This window comes from Dipodomys merriami, unplaced genomic scaffold (assembly GCF_024711535.1).
Source record: "Dipodomys merriami isolate MVZ:Mamm:240054 unplaced genomic scaffold, mDipMer1.0.p SCAF_6, whole genome shotgun sequence".
Taxonomy (NCBI): domain Eukaryota; kingdom Metazoa; phylum Chordata; class Mammalia; order Rodentia; family Heteromyidae; genus Dipodomys; species Dipodomys merriami.
This window is the reverse complement of record NW_027206179.1, coordinates 2,846,582-2,860,265: the sequence shown is the minus strand read 5'-3', so window position 1 is coordinate 2,860,265 and position 13,684 is coordinate 2,846,582. Positions and strand designations below refer to the sequence as shown.

The following is a 13,684-nucleotide window of genomic DNA, read 5'->3' as shown; positions in this document are numbered from 1 at the left end:
CTTCCAATCATAGCCTTAGCAGAGAGTAGAGGCTGTCCTTTTGAATAATTTTAAGCTATCCCCAATTTCACAACCATAGCCTTAAAAACAAAAACTTACCTTACATAAAAATAATAGGTAATACATATAAATTCCTGCTCAGTTAGAAAGAAAGCAGATATGGGCATCAAATAGACATACTTTTCAACTATTTTCTTTTGACCTCCCAGCTGTGCTTAGTTTTGCAAGGACAAGCACAGAGTGACTCCCTTTAGGATCTGACACCATCTCTCTAATGGATGCAGTTTTCCACTGGCATTGTGATGATCACTCATCCCCAGGATCCCTCCCCACCAGGACAGACTTTTTATTACAGGAGACTGTCTTTTTCCTCAGATAATGTCCTTAGTGGTGGTGGTGATAATGATGATGATGATGATGATGGTGATAATGATGGTGATGATATTATTATTATTATTATTATTGGTAGTGGGGCGTAAACTCTGGTCCTGGGCACTGTCCCTGTGGTCTTCAGCTCAAGACAAGCACTTTACCACTTGACCCACAGCACCACTTCTGGTTCTCTAGTGGTTTATTGGAGATTAGAGTCTCATGGGCTTTTCTGCTCCAGGTGACTTTGAACCGTGATCCTTAGATCGCAGCCTCCTGAATACCTAGAATTACAAGAATGAGCCACTGGCACCAGGCTCTAATTGTTGTTTTTGCCGAATAGTATCTCAAACATTCCTTCATTTACTTCAGATACAGACCTAATCTTCATATATTTCATACACAGACCTACTTCAAGGTACTCAATGACTTGGTGTGGGAACTAGACAAGGTCTATGACCTAGATATTAGTGCTTTTCATATATCCACAAATGATAGACAGGAAAAGCCTGCTCACTCCCTCTCTCTCAGAACAGCAATCTAGTGTTCATTGATCAAATCCTGGTTCAGGAACTCTCCCAATTCTCCTTATCTTCCTAACGATCAAAATTCTAATTCCATCCTCTTTGAAGACAGGGTCCAAACATATTACTGTGTGTACAGAAAACCATTCAATTCAACAAGGTATTGAGATTTCAACTTAATCCTTTGTAATACATGTTTACATACCTAAATCTCTGTGACCTCTGTGCAGATTCAACTAAGGAAATGCCAATTAATTTTGTCCCTGACCCTCACAGTTGATGAAATCAACACAATCCACATCTGCTACCCAACATGACCCTAGGGTTTGAGATCTATATTTCACATCATGTAGAAACTGATGTGTTAGAAAATTCATTGACCTTGCAGTCTGGGAAAAATAAAAACAGCCCTAATTGCACCTGCAGGAGAGACAGCAAAGTTTTAGCAGTACTCACAGGAACTTCAATCACATCTGTCCCATTAATCCATTGTTGTTTGATGATCAATAGATTGTATCTGTTGAACTAGATTGTATCTGCAGCCATTTTAATGTGTAACTACAGGACTCTGGTTGATGCTTGCCTTAAAATTGTGTTCTAGCACAAAATTGGTGTTACTTTCTTACCAAATGGACAGAACAAGCCGGAGAAAGACAAGAAAAATGTCTAGTCCGGGTATCTCAACTCCCCCTCATGATAATGAGGTGACAGAACATTTAATGAAAAATCCAGAAGAGAGTTCCCAAAATGCTCTACAAACACTATTGGTAAACATGGTGAACGAAAGGTAGGAAAATCTGTAGAGGATTCAGTGTGACCTTGATAGGAAGCAAGATGAGGGCAACCAAAGATTAATATGGGAACTTCACGAGCATGATAAGGTTAACCAAAAATTAATACAGGAATCTCATGAGCATGAGGAAGCTAATCAAAAATTAGTACAGGAATTGCATGGTAGGCTGAGAACAACCAAAGGAAAGACAGGAATTGCATAAGCAGGCTGAGAACAGTCAAAGAAAAATATACGAATTGTATGATCATGAGGAAGCTAATCAAAGAGTAAGACAGGAATTGTGTGAGCAGGATGATAATAGACAAAGATCAGTAGAAGTGTACATGGAATCCATAAACAGACAGCTGAAGGAATCCAGACAGACCACAAAGGGAATGCTAAATGGAGCCCCACAGAAGGAGTCCAAGGAAACCATAACCAATCAACTAAGTGATTTGAGAATAAACACTGAACACCAAATTAAGGAAGTATAGAAGTTCATACAATATCTAAAGCAAAGCTCCAACAAGGAATTTGAAGCCATCAAAGCCAAACCATTAGAAGGAAAGGAAATGAAAAAAAAGTAGAAAGTCTTGACATTAGGTTAGACCATGCAGAAGATGGAATGTCAGAGATTGGAGACAGCCAAGATATTAGAGAGAGAGAGAGAGAGCATACAATTATCCAAGACAAATCCAAGCAATGTGATAGATCGATTCAATATTTGGTAGACACCATCAGAAGTCTTAATCTGACAATAATTGATGTAGAGGACCAACTAGAGACAGAAGTTAATGGCCTAGGAAATTTATTTAACAGGATCCCATCGGGGAACTTCCCAAACATGCAAAAAGATAGGGCCATTAGATACAAGAAGCTATTAGAACCCCAAATACACCTGACCTAAACAGGGCATCCCACCATCACATTATAATCTGCACAGGATCAATTCAGCTCAAGGAAAGGATTCTTAACGCTGTCAAGGTTAAAAGATCAATCACATATAAAGGGAAAACAATTAGAATCACCTCACATTTCTCAGCAGAAACAATTAGAGCAAGAAGAGGCTAGAATGATGTATACCACACCCTAGAGACAAACAATTATCAACCAAGAATACTGTACCCAGCTAAACTCTCCTTCATAATGAAGGTCAAATGAAAACCTTCCATAGCAAAGAAAAACTCAAGCTATAGATCCCCAACAAACCAGCCCTACAAAAGATACTTAAAGATGTCCTGCATATAGAAAACCAACAAGACCACAATGAAGGCCAAGAAACTTCACCCAAACTGAGAATCCAAGAACCATGTGAAGAACCAAGTTGTCGCAGCTCCTAGAATGTGGATAACATGGCCAAACTACCAAACACCTCACAGTCCTAACTCTCAACGTTAACGGACTTAACTCTACAGTTAAGCAAAATAGACTGCCTACTTGGATTAAAAAGCAAGATAATTCTATATACTGCTTTCAAGTGACACACCTTCCTGATTAAAACAAACATATTATGAAAGTGAAAGGCTGGAATAAAATCTACCAAGCAAATGCCCCCTTACACATGTGGGAGTTGCAATCCTAGTACCACATAAAATAGACTAAAAATTAAAATTAGTGAGAAAAGAAAAAGTAGATCACTACATACTAATTAAGGGATCTCTCCTTCAGGAGGGTATCACAATTCTAAATATCTATTCACCAAACAACAGAGCACCATAATTTATCCAAGAAACACTACTTTCCCTCAAATCTCACATAGATGCAAAGGCATTAAGTGTTGAGGTCATTAACACACCACTATCCTCACTAGTTAGATCAACTCAGCAAAAACTCAAAAGTGAAACCAAAAATCTAAACAGCTACATAGCTCAAATAGATTTAATAACTATCTACTGAATATTGCACCCTGCATCATCAATTTATACGTTCTTCTCAGCAGCACACAGAACATTTTCCAAAATGCACCACATTTTAGGTCACAAAGCAAACTGGTCCAAATTGAAAAACATTGAAGTTGTGGCCTGCATGCTCTCAGAGAAGGGAATAAAGTTACAAATCAACACCAAAAGCCACCAAAGAAGTTCCTGTAACACATGGAGGCTGAACAACACACTGTTGAATCATCAGTGGATCATGGAAAAGATTAGAAAGGAAATTCAAATAGTCCTGATATTCAGCAAAAATGAACCCACAAATTACCAGCTACTATGGACACAGCAAAACCAGTACTCATAGGCAAGTTTATAGTTCTGATTTCCTACATCAACAAATTGGAGACATCTGAAACCAACTATTTAATGAGACATCTGAACTTCCTTGAAAAAGAGCAGCAGGATAAACCCCAATCCAGTAGACAGGAAGAAATAATTAAAATTAAATCAAATTAAACTAATTAGATTCCAAGAAAAACATAGAAAGAATCAAAAAAACAATGAGTTGGTTCCTCGAAAAAGTTAAAAAAATTGAAAGACCCTGAGAAATCTTATCAGAAAAAGAACACACCCACATAAACAAACTCAGAGATGAAAATGAAAGCAGCACCACAGAAACCACCAAGATTCAGAACATTATAATGGAATAATTCTCAAAACCTTTATGATAATAAGTTTGAGAATCTGGAAGAAATGGACAATTTCCTAGCAAAAACGATATGCCCAAAACCAAACCAACATGAGTTAAACCAACTAAAAAGACACAAATCAAGCCTTGAAATAGAAAGAGCAACAAGAGACCTCTCATCAAAGAAAAACCCAGGACCGGAAAATTTACAGCAGAATTATACAAGGCTTTCAAAGCAGAACTCACACCAATACTCTCCAACTGGTCAATGAAATTGAAAGAGAAAGTTCACTACCGAACTTATTCTATGAAGCCATCATAACCCTTATCTCAAAACCAGGCAGGGACTCATTTAAAAAAGAGAACTATAGAAGCGTTTCTTTGATGAACATCGATGCAAAACTTCTCCACAAAATCTTGGCCAAACAAAATTTTCGTAATAGAGACCCAGAAACACAACAAATCAAAGAGGGGTTGGACAAATGGGATTACATGAAGTTGCAGAGCTTCTGCATGGAAAGGACATAGCTAGCAAGACCAATAGAATGCCCATGGATTGGGAGAAGCTCTTCACTAGCCATACAACGGACAAGGGTCTCATATCTAAAATATACTTGGAACTCAAAAAACCAAATCCCCCAACAACAAATCCTCAAACAACTGTCCAGTAAATAAGTGTGCTAAAGACTTCTCTGAAGAGGAAAGAAGGATGGCCAATAGACACATGAAGAAATGCTCAACCTCCCTAGCCATAAAAGAAATGCAAATCAAAACAATATTAAGATCCCACCTCACCCCAGTTAGAATGGCTACAATCAAGAACTCTAATAACAACAGATGCTGGAGGGGATGTGAACAGAAGGGAAGCTTACTGCATTGTTGGTGGGAGTGTAAGCTTGATCAACCACTTTGGAAAGCAGTATGGATGTTCCTCAAAAGACTCCACATAGAGCTCCTCTATGACCCAGCAATCCCACTTTTGGGCATTTACCCAAATGTTCACAAGCAAGACCACACTAAAGCAACCAGCACGACTCTGTTTATTGCAGCATTATTTACCATAGCTAAGATATGGGACCAACCCAGATACCACTCAGTATATGAATGGATCAAGAAAATGTGGTATATATACACAATGGTATTCTATGCATCCACCAGAAAGAATGACATTGCCCATTTGTTAGGAAATGGAATGACTTGGAAAAAATTATATTAATTGAAGTAAGCCTGGTCCAAACAAACTTATGTACCAGGGTTTCCCTTATTTGCAATAACAAGTATATGTCTGAGTCAAGCAGAAAAGATCAGATCACTTGATGTCAGGGAAATGAAACCTAAGATATGCATTCAACTTATTTTTTCTTTCATGCGATTGTTTCTAACACATTTATAACATTATTTCTTTGTTGCTTTGTATGTCCCTCCCCCATAGTATAACCCCTGGTTTCACTGTATTTGATGTTCGTATAATTTGTGGAGGGGAAGGGGCAAAAACAAATCATTTACATAGGGATACAGGTGGACCAATTGCAACAATGAGATGTACAAGTCTTTATGTCGAAAACGAACTTTACAACTTTGGTGGGGAGAGGAGGATGCGGCGTGCAGGGGGAGAATAAGAAGGGATGGGAAGGGAAAACAACAGAGGAGGCTACAAGGCTTGATAAGAAATGTACTCATTATCTTGCCTATGTAATTGTAACCCCTCTGCACAGTATTTTCACAATAAAAAAAAAACAAGATATTCCCAGGTTGTATGTGGTGGAGGTGGGCTCATGGTCCAAGATTGCCCCCACCATATGCAATTACTGACAGCTAGAGTAGAACTCTGATTGTCTGGTGGTAGATGACCTTCCCAGGTACTGAGATGATTACAGAGCTCTGCCAGAGGCAGTCCTGGCTTTGGGGTCATGGCACAAGTCTGGTGCTATCACCTGGGCCACACTAAGCTGTGGGACAATATCACCATCTTGCTTCCTGTCCTACCCATGACAAGTGGGATGGAGAACAAGGATGAGTCACAGCTGCATGGAAAGTTTTGTCAGGTAAGCCACAATCTTTGCACCGGAGGCAGACACCTGTAATCCTACCTACTAAAAAGACTGAGATCAGAAAAGTCTGTGAGACTTTTATCTTCACAAAAACATAAAAAAACAGGTGGTTGAAATGTGGCTCAAGTGTTAAAGAGCTAGACTTGACCTGAAGGATTCAGGGTCAAATCCCAGGCCTAGAGTTCAAGCCCCACAACCAACAACAAAAAACCCACAGGACCATTTTACTGAACACTGCCATGCACTCAGGCTTAATATCCCATCCAGAAGGCCCAAACACTCACATGGATACACTGAGGCCTCATTCTAGCTTGTGCTGTTATAGACCAATGCACACTGGATTCCTAGAACAACCTAAGTTTCATCCTAATTCCATCTTGAGCACAGTCCTTCTAGGGCAATGGTCCCTGAGATGATTCACTGCCCAACAAGACTGGGACTGGGCCAGGTGTTAACAGAGTCCCAGGGCAATAGTGGTTTTACAAGGCTAAGCAGGAAGACAGTTGTCAGCCTACTCCACCCATGGTGGAAACTGATGCAAATGGCATTTGGTTCTGCCTCAGGGACCTTGCAACACCTCCTGAAAGATTCCAATGAAAGCTGGGGTGCCATGACAAAACAGTGCCTCTATTTTATTCTGGATTATTGGTCCAAACATGACATGCCTGACACAGGGTTCTAAGAAATATCCTGACTCACTCTTATGCCCTCTTCACTAGGAGGTTGATTCCCATACCTGCTGTTGTTCACAAGATTGGAGGAGGGAGGTTGTGGCAGTCTCTTTCTCCTCTGTCCTAAACTAGTTCCAGAGGCACAATCTAAAGGTTTGGACACAAGAGTAGAGACTATAACCACTTCACCAGCACTGGTTCCAGGATACAGGGATGGTGCTGAGGTTGAACTTTAATTCTCTCCCTCCCTGCAATGTTGGAGGGCTTCTGTCCATAATGAGCAACTAATGCTGTTGATGGGGAAGAACATGGAGATGGCTTCTTCCACCTTTTCTCGTACACCTTTTTCTGTTGTTTTGTTCTACTAGAGAAGTACTCTCCGGTCCTCACCACTTGACTCTCATATGTTCTTTGTTAGGTGGTGCAATCTTTATATTCTCTCTTTGTGAGCTGCCTTCTTGCTCTGCTTCTGGGGAATCCTCTTGAATGATGACATTCTCTGAGTCAGCTTAGTGTGCCTCTACTACATGACATGAATTGTATTTCTTTGTTTTCCTTATTTGCCAGTTGTGGGGCCTGAACTCTGGGCCTGGTTGCTGTGCCTCAGCTGTTCAGCTCAAGGATAGATCTACCACTTGAGCCACAGCACCAATTCCATCTTTTTCTGCTTATGTGTGCTCAAGAGTCGAACCCAGGACCTCATAAAAGGCAAGCACTCTACCAGTGAGCCACCTTCCCAGCTCTTCTTTGTTTCCTTTACTTTCTTCAGAAGGGAAGATTTACTTCTTTGCAGAAGCTTGCCTTATCAGCAAAAGTGCGGCAAGTGAGCACAGACACAAGGCAGCCTGTTTTCCTATTTACTCCTAACACAGCAGGCCCTGAATCTCTGGTTGAACGCAGGTGGACAATCTGCTCTCAAACTGAATTGTATTTCTTGAGAGTTTCTTCATATGCAAATCTAATTCTTTCCATGCTCCTCTCATCTTCTTTCACCATCATAGAAACTCCTCTGGGTTCACCAATTTTATTCTCACAGAGACCTTTTGCAAGAACTCAGGAGATAATTCCCTTCCCACATCATGGATTCAGTCTGTTTGTAGCCTACTGATTAAGTCTGACTGCAGAGACGTGGGGCACTGTTCATACAATGCCACACTGCATTGGTTTCTGAGGCATATTTTTGATATGACCATATCAGAAGAGAGTTACAACATCTATAATGCTGTGTATGCCATGGCCCGCGCACTGCACCAGATATTTCTTCATCACATGGAAGAGCCACAAGTGGACAATGCACAAACAAGGGCATATCTTTCTTCACAGGTAATGGCATTGCTTTTGGGTGATCTGCTCTAGGCATGTAGACTTTCTATTGAAGGTCTCATAGCAGATATTACTAGGTCATCTGGCTCCATTTTGGAAAATAGAAGAAACAATGGGCCTATAATGCTGACCATGAAATGACTGTAGAGCTATGAAGACAATGTCTTGAAGATCGCTGCATCCGTGACAAGGAAGTGCTGTGTCTTCTGTCTCCATCCTCATTCTTTGGGGAAAAACTATCCCCTTTCAATAGCATATATCCAAATTCTCCTTGTACCTTTTTAAAATAACAGATCAAGGGTGACTAGTTCTTGAAAAGCTAAGATTGTCTGGACACAAGTGGCACATACCTGTGGTTTACTCCTGACTACAATTAAAAACGAAATAGATAGAGGTGGAATTGTGGCTCAGTGGATGGAATGCTTATTTTGAAAGAAAAGAAAAACACCTTAAGATGAGTGCCTTGGCCCTGTGGTTGAGGCACAGGTAAGCGTGCGACACACACACACACACAAACACACACACACACACACACACACACACACACAATGAACTAAGGCTTGCTTAAAGAAATCTTTCATAGTTGTCATAAAAATTTTACATTTTACTTAGTTTATAGATTATCTACTTTTCAGGCTGACTCTCTGATCACAATCATAAAATAAGTGATAGGAATTCATTATGAAGATGTGGTAGAAGTCTGTCATATTAGAAATGAATTCTAATAAGAATTCTAACCAAATAATGATATTTGGTTGGATGTGGCTGGAGTTTCATTCCTTTGAAATTGAGTTTCTCCATTCCATTTTGGATAACCAGGTTTTAGAAACTTCTTAACAAGTTAGTCCATTGTGGGCCTGCATTTGATAGAGTTGATTGATTCCTATGGTGTGTGTAAATCATGTGGTGGGAATGAGGGATAATCTGTGTGTATCCATTGTTCTGGGGTTCTGTGATAACTCTGTGAAGCACTTCACCATACTGTAATGTGTCCCTTTTAGCTGCTTCCCTTTTTGAAGAAGATCCAATTTACCAATCCTGTTGGAGACCAAGTAGTTTTGAATGAAGAAATGAAATAGGAAACAGAGTATGACATTATGAGCTTTTGGAATTTTCCAGAATGTTTGACACAAAGGGTGAAAGTTGACTGGTTTTCTCCATCTAGGCCACATGGCCAACAACTGATTTTGTTTGAAAATCTGATAGAGTGGCCCATGGGATTACCAAGGTGGATCATTTATACATCTCCATTCTCTCCTTTTTTTAATGGATTGTTCAGGATGGAGAAATTGAATCATTTATAAGAAGAGAAAAAGATCCCGAAAGAGAGGACAAAAACATTAGATACGCCAGACTCCATGTCTTTCAGTGTTCTTTACAATTCTATGAGAACAAGAATGATTCAGAAGAGTCCCCTAACACATCAAAAGTGTTGAGGAGCTTGAAGTGGGAATATTTTTAGGCCATCACTGCATTATACAGTCATTAGTCCAAAGGACAAGCAAGCTCATATCTCTGAGTTCAGAGATCTTGACATCATTCAATGCAGTAGCTGTGGTTCAGTGGAGTGATGTCACCCACACATGCATGACAGAAGCACACACAGTGTTGTCTCTAATTTTGCCGGGCCATGGCTGGAAAACAGAAAAGCATCTGCACAAAGATAGAAATGTCTGAAAGCACAACAGATTATTCCATTTACAATGACTCAAAGAAGTGAGTGCTCACTGTTCTGTAGGTGCTTATGTAATGGCTGCTATTGTTGGACAACTGTGTATTCAACACAGAGGAGTTGATGAATTTTACTACAATAAAGTTTCAAGGGGAACCCAAACAGCCTAACTAAATAAAGTGAATGGGGGTTAGACTGCCATATCAAAGTCTACATCAAACTTTTGAAGTCTCTGATCAATTGCCCACTAGAGAAAAGGAAACTTCAAATCCAATAACTTTTTGCCCTTTATTGAGTATAAACTTACAATTTGAGGCTAATAATTAAAGGGTAGTTGCCCTTATACATTCATCATACTCCAATAGTAAAGGAAGTTAGTATTAATTCATTTCTAAGCAAAGATTCTAAAGTATAAGGCACCTGTTTCTGGATTCTCAGCAAAATAAAATGAATGTTTACCTTGTCAATGAGGACAACGTACCAGAATGATTCTGATCTGATGTGTTTTGCCCATGAGCAGCAAGCCCAATGCAAACACAGTTGTAACAGTTTGTGTTTAAACAGTCACAAGTTACATTAAAATTGCTCACACTTAGCTGAGTATCAGTGCCTTAGGCCTGTAAACTTAGCTCCTCCGAGAGCTGATATGTGAGGAACATGGTTCCAAGCCATCCTGGGAAGGAAAGTTCATGAGTCTTTTATCTCTAGTAAACCAACAAAAGTCAGAATGTATATGTGGTTCAAGGGGCAGAGCACTCACTTTACACAAAAACAATGCTCAGAAACAACACCCAGACCCTGGCTTCAACTATAAGAACCAGCACCAAAAAAAACAAAACCCATAAAAACATCAGCTCATTTTTATTTCTTTAGGTAGCCAAGATGGAAATTCACTGTGAAGTACAGAAAGATGAAGCAGATGAAATAAAAAGAACAACACAGAAGACAGAGTTCATAGCATGGAAAAAATAGGAAGTTCAGAATAATATCATTGATGCTGTTATTGTTTTGTCAGTCTCGGGACTTGAACTCTGGGCCTTGAACTCTGTCCCTGATTTCTTAAGCTCAAGGAGAGAGCTCTACTACTTAAGTCATAGCACCAATTGTGGTTTTTTGGTGATTATTTGGAGATAAGAGTTTCAGAGACTTTCCTGCCTGGGCTGGCACTGAACCACAATCCTTAGATTTCAGCCTGTGAGTAGCTAGGATTACACGTGAAAGCCAACAGCACCCCACCATTGATGCTGTTTTGATAACTGAGGTCCAGGCCTTTAATATTGTTGCAATAGTTCCTTTTCAGTGCTCAGAAAGAGTTTAGTATAATACATGTATTGTAGTTAGGGGAAGATTTCAACAGGAAACAGAGCCAGTGATCTGTAGGTAGAATTAAAAATTGGTTACCCATTCTGCTAACCAAACACAACTAAGGACATATAAAACTTGGTGAACTGTGAACACAAGTGTGAAATAATTGTTACTGGCTACCCAAAGCAATTATGTTTTTATGTATGATTAAAAGGTGATATTTCCAAGACCCTTAATGTATCAATTACATCATTACTTACTAGGTAGAGCTGCATCTGCCTTTAGACACAACTAAGGGATGAAGAACCAAAGAGCTTTTCAAGCCTGGAGCCCAAGGAAAGCTCAGCCTCCATCCTCAGGACTGACAAACCAGGAGCTGGCCATTGCCAGCCTCTGTCTCAGAGGATACAAGCGTGGAACCTATACCTGTCCAGGAGACACTCAAGTAAAGGAGAGAAAGGATGGGCTCATCATTGACTTCCATAGGACCTTGGTAAAATCAATGCCCAGAGCTCACAATTAGTCAATTTGTGCATCATATTGGACCAAATCTCTAAGGACACCCAAATAGAAATGGAAGAAGAAGAGAAAAGAGAACAACAGAAACACTAGATTTTTGAGGGGATCTCTTTAGCCATGCTGGCAAAAGATAGTGTGTCCTTTCTTCCACTGCTTTATTTTCTACTTACATTTTTCAGATCCAGTGATGTTCAATCGCCTCTTGATTGGACTAAATTACACATCATAAAAGTGTTATTGTTTTACAATGAGATATGACAAAATAAACAAGACACAAGAAACAAAGATTGGCTTCTTAATTTGTTATATATTTTCTAGCTGACTCTATATACTGGACCGCATATATGGTGTATAAGCATGCACATCTAAGGGAAGCTAAGAGGAGGGCAAAGAACTATCGGAAAATGGGTGAAAAAATACAGCAGAGGGACCCATCAGCGGCACTGGTCATTGATGAAAGTGAACTAAGCAACTCAAGGCTGGTGATGGGAGGGAGGGAAAGAGAGAGAAAGAGGAAACAGCTGATACTGAGCAAAAGGAAAGAAATGTACATATCACCCAATTTGGGAGAAACAGTTTTATTGTTAAAGTCTTAAGAGTTCATAAGCTTTGTAGTTGAAGACAATGATAAGATGCATTGTGAAGGTTAAAATGTGTTAGTGACTTCAGCTAAGTATCACTATTCCACAATACTGTGAATTTTATGTAATTACTCTCAATAAAGAAAAAGTGTTAATGTTTTAAAGTGCTGACTAAAACATTGAGTCAAATGTATTAACTTTTCACATTCTTGTGGAAGTCTATTATTAAATTCATTATTAATTTCAATATTATACACGCAATTCTTTTCAAGTCAGACACCAATGTCTACTTTAGAAGGCTTGGATCTGAGGATCACAGTTCAAAATTAGCCTGGACAGAAAAGTGTATGAGACTCCACCTTTAACTTACAAGTAAGAATACAGGACAGGAGGTATTTTTCAAATGGTAAAATGCCACTTATGAATTACAAAGCCAAGAAAGGCAGCTTGGGTCCTGACTTCCAGGGCTGGCAAACACACACACTCACACACACACACACACACACACACACACACACACACACACACAAACACACACACATACACACACACACGATTTTTTCCATATATTAATTTTTTTCCCTTATCTTCCCACCAACCAACTCTGAAAACCATCAATCCTGTCTTTAATTTTTTAAAGCAAGTTATGTCTTTTCTCACGATGATCTGTGGATGCCACTGTGGGCAGTGCCAATGATGCCAAAGACTCAGCAGATACCAGGAAATAAAAAGGCGGAGAGAAAAATACCCAATATATTAAATGAAAACCAACCAAGGGAGGGAGATGAAGGGTAGGAAGATGGGAGGGCAGGGATGGGAAGGGGAAACAAAGGAGGAGGCAACAATGCTTGATAAGAAATGTACTCATTACCTTGCTCATGTAATTGTAACTCTTCTGTACGGTATTTTCATAATAAAAAAAATATATTTTTTTAAAAAAGAAAACCAACCAAATCTGCCTGAGCAGGAAAAAAAGGAAAGAGATGCCCATACGTTGCAGGTGAGTTATCTCAACCCGGAGAGGGGCCAGAATAGCAGGAATAGGCTATGGATCCCACCCGGGCTCCCTGGACCTGCTGCTCAGGATCTGCCCCGAGTTGGTGTTGCTGACATGAGCAAGGCCCTAGCCACATGCAGCCCCTCATGCTCAAGGCCCAGGTCTCCTTCCTGTGATGCTCACTGCCCCATGCCTCAGGACATGTTGGGAGTATCCTTCCCCTTCCAGAGCAGGACCCTGAGCCCCATCTTCCCCAGAGGCACCAAAGCATGTGCAGGGGCTAAGCAGCTCAGACATGCTGCTTGTCACGTCTGGGGACCGCTTGATGCACCCGGTGAGGC

General features: G+C 40.0%; 1 non-coding gene across 1 annotated transcript; it reads left to right on the top strand.

Annotated features, from left to right (window-relative positions):
• The first annotated feature begins 12,984 nt into the window (after nucleotides 1–12,984).
• LOC138814340 (small nucleolar RNA SNORD35) lies at nucleotides 12,985–13,070 on the top strand. Its single transcript, XR_011367930.1, has one exon. It is a non-coding gene; the product is annotated as a small nucleolar RNA SNORD35 (small nucleolar RNA).
• The last annotated feature ends 614 nt before the right edge of the window (nucleotides 13,071–13,684 follow it).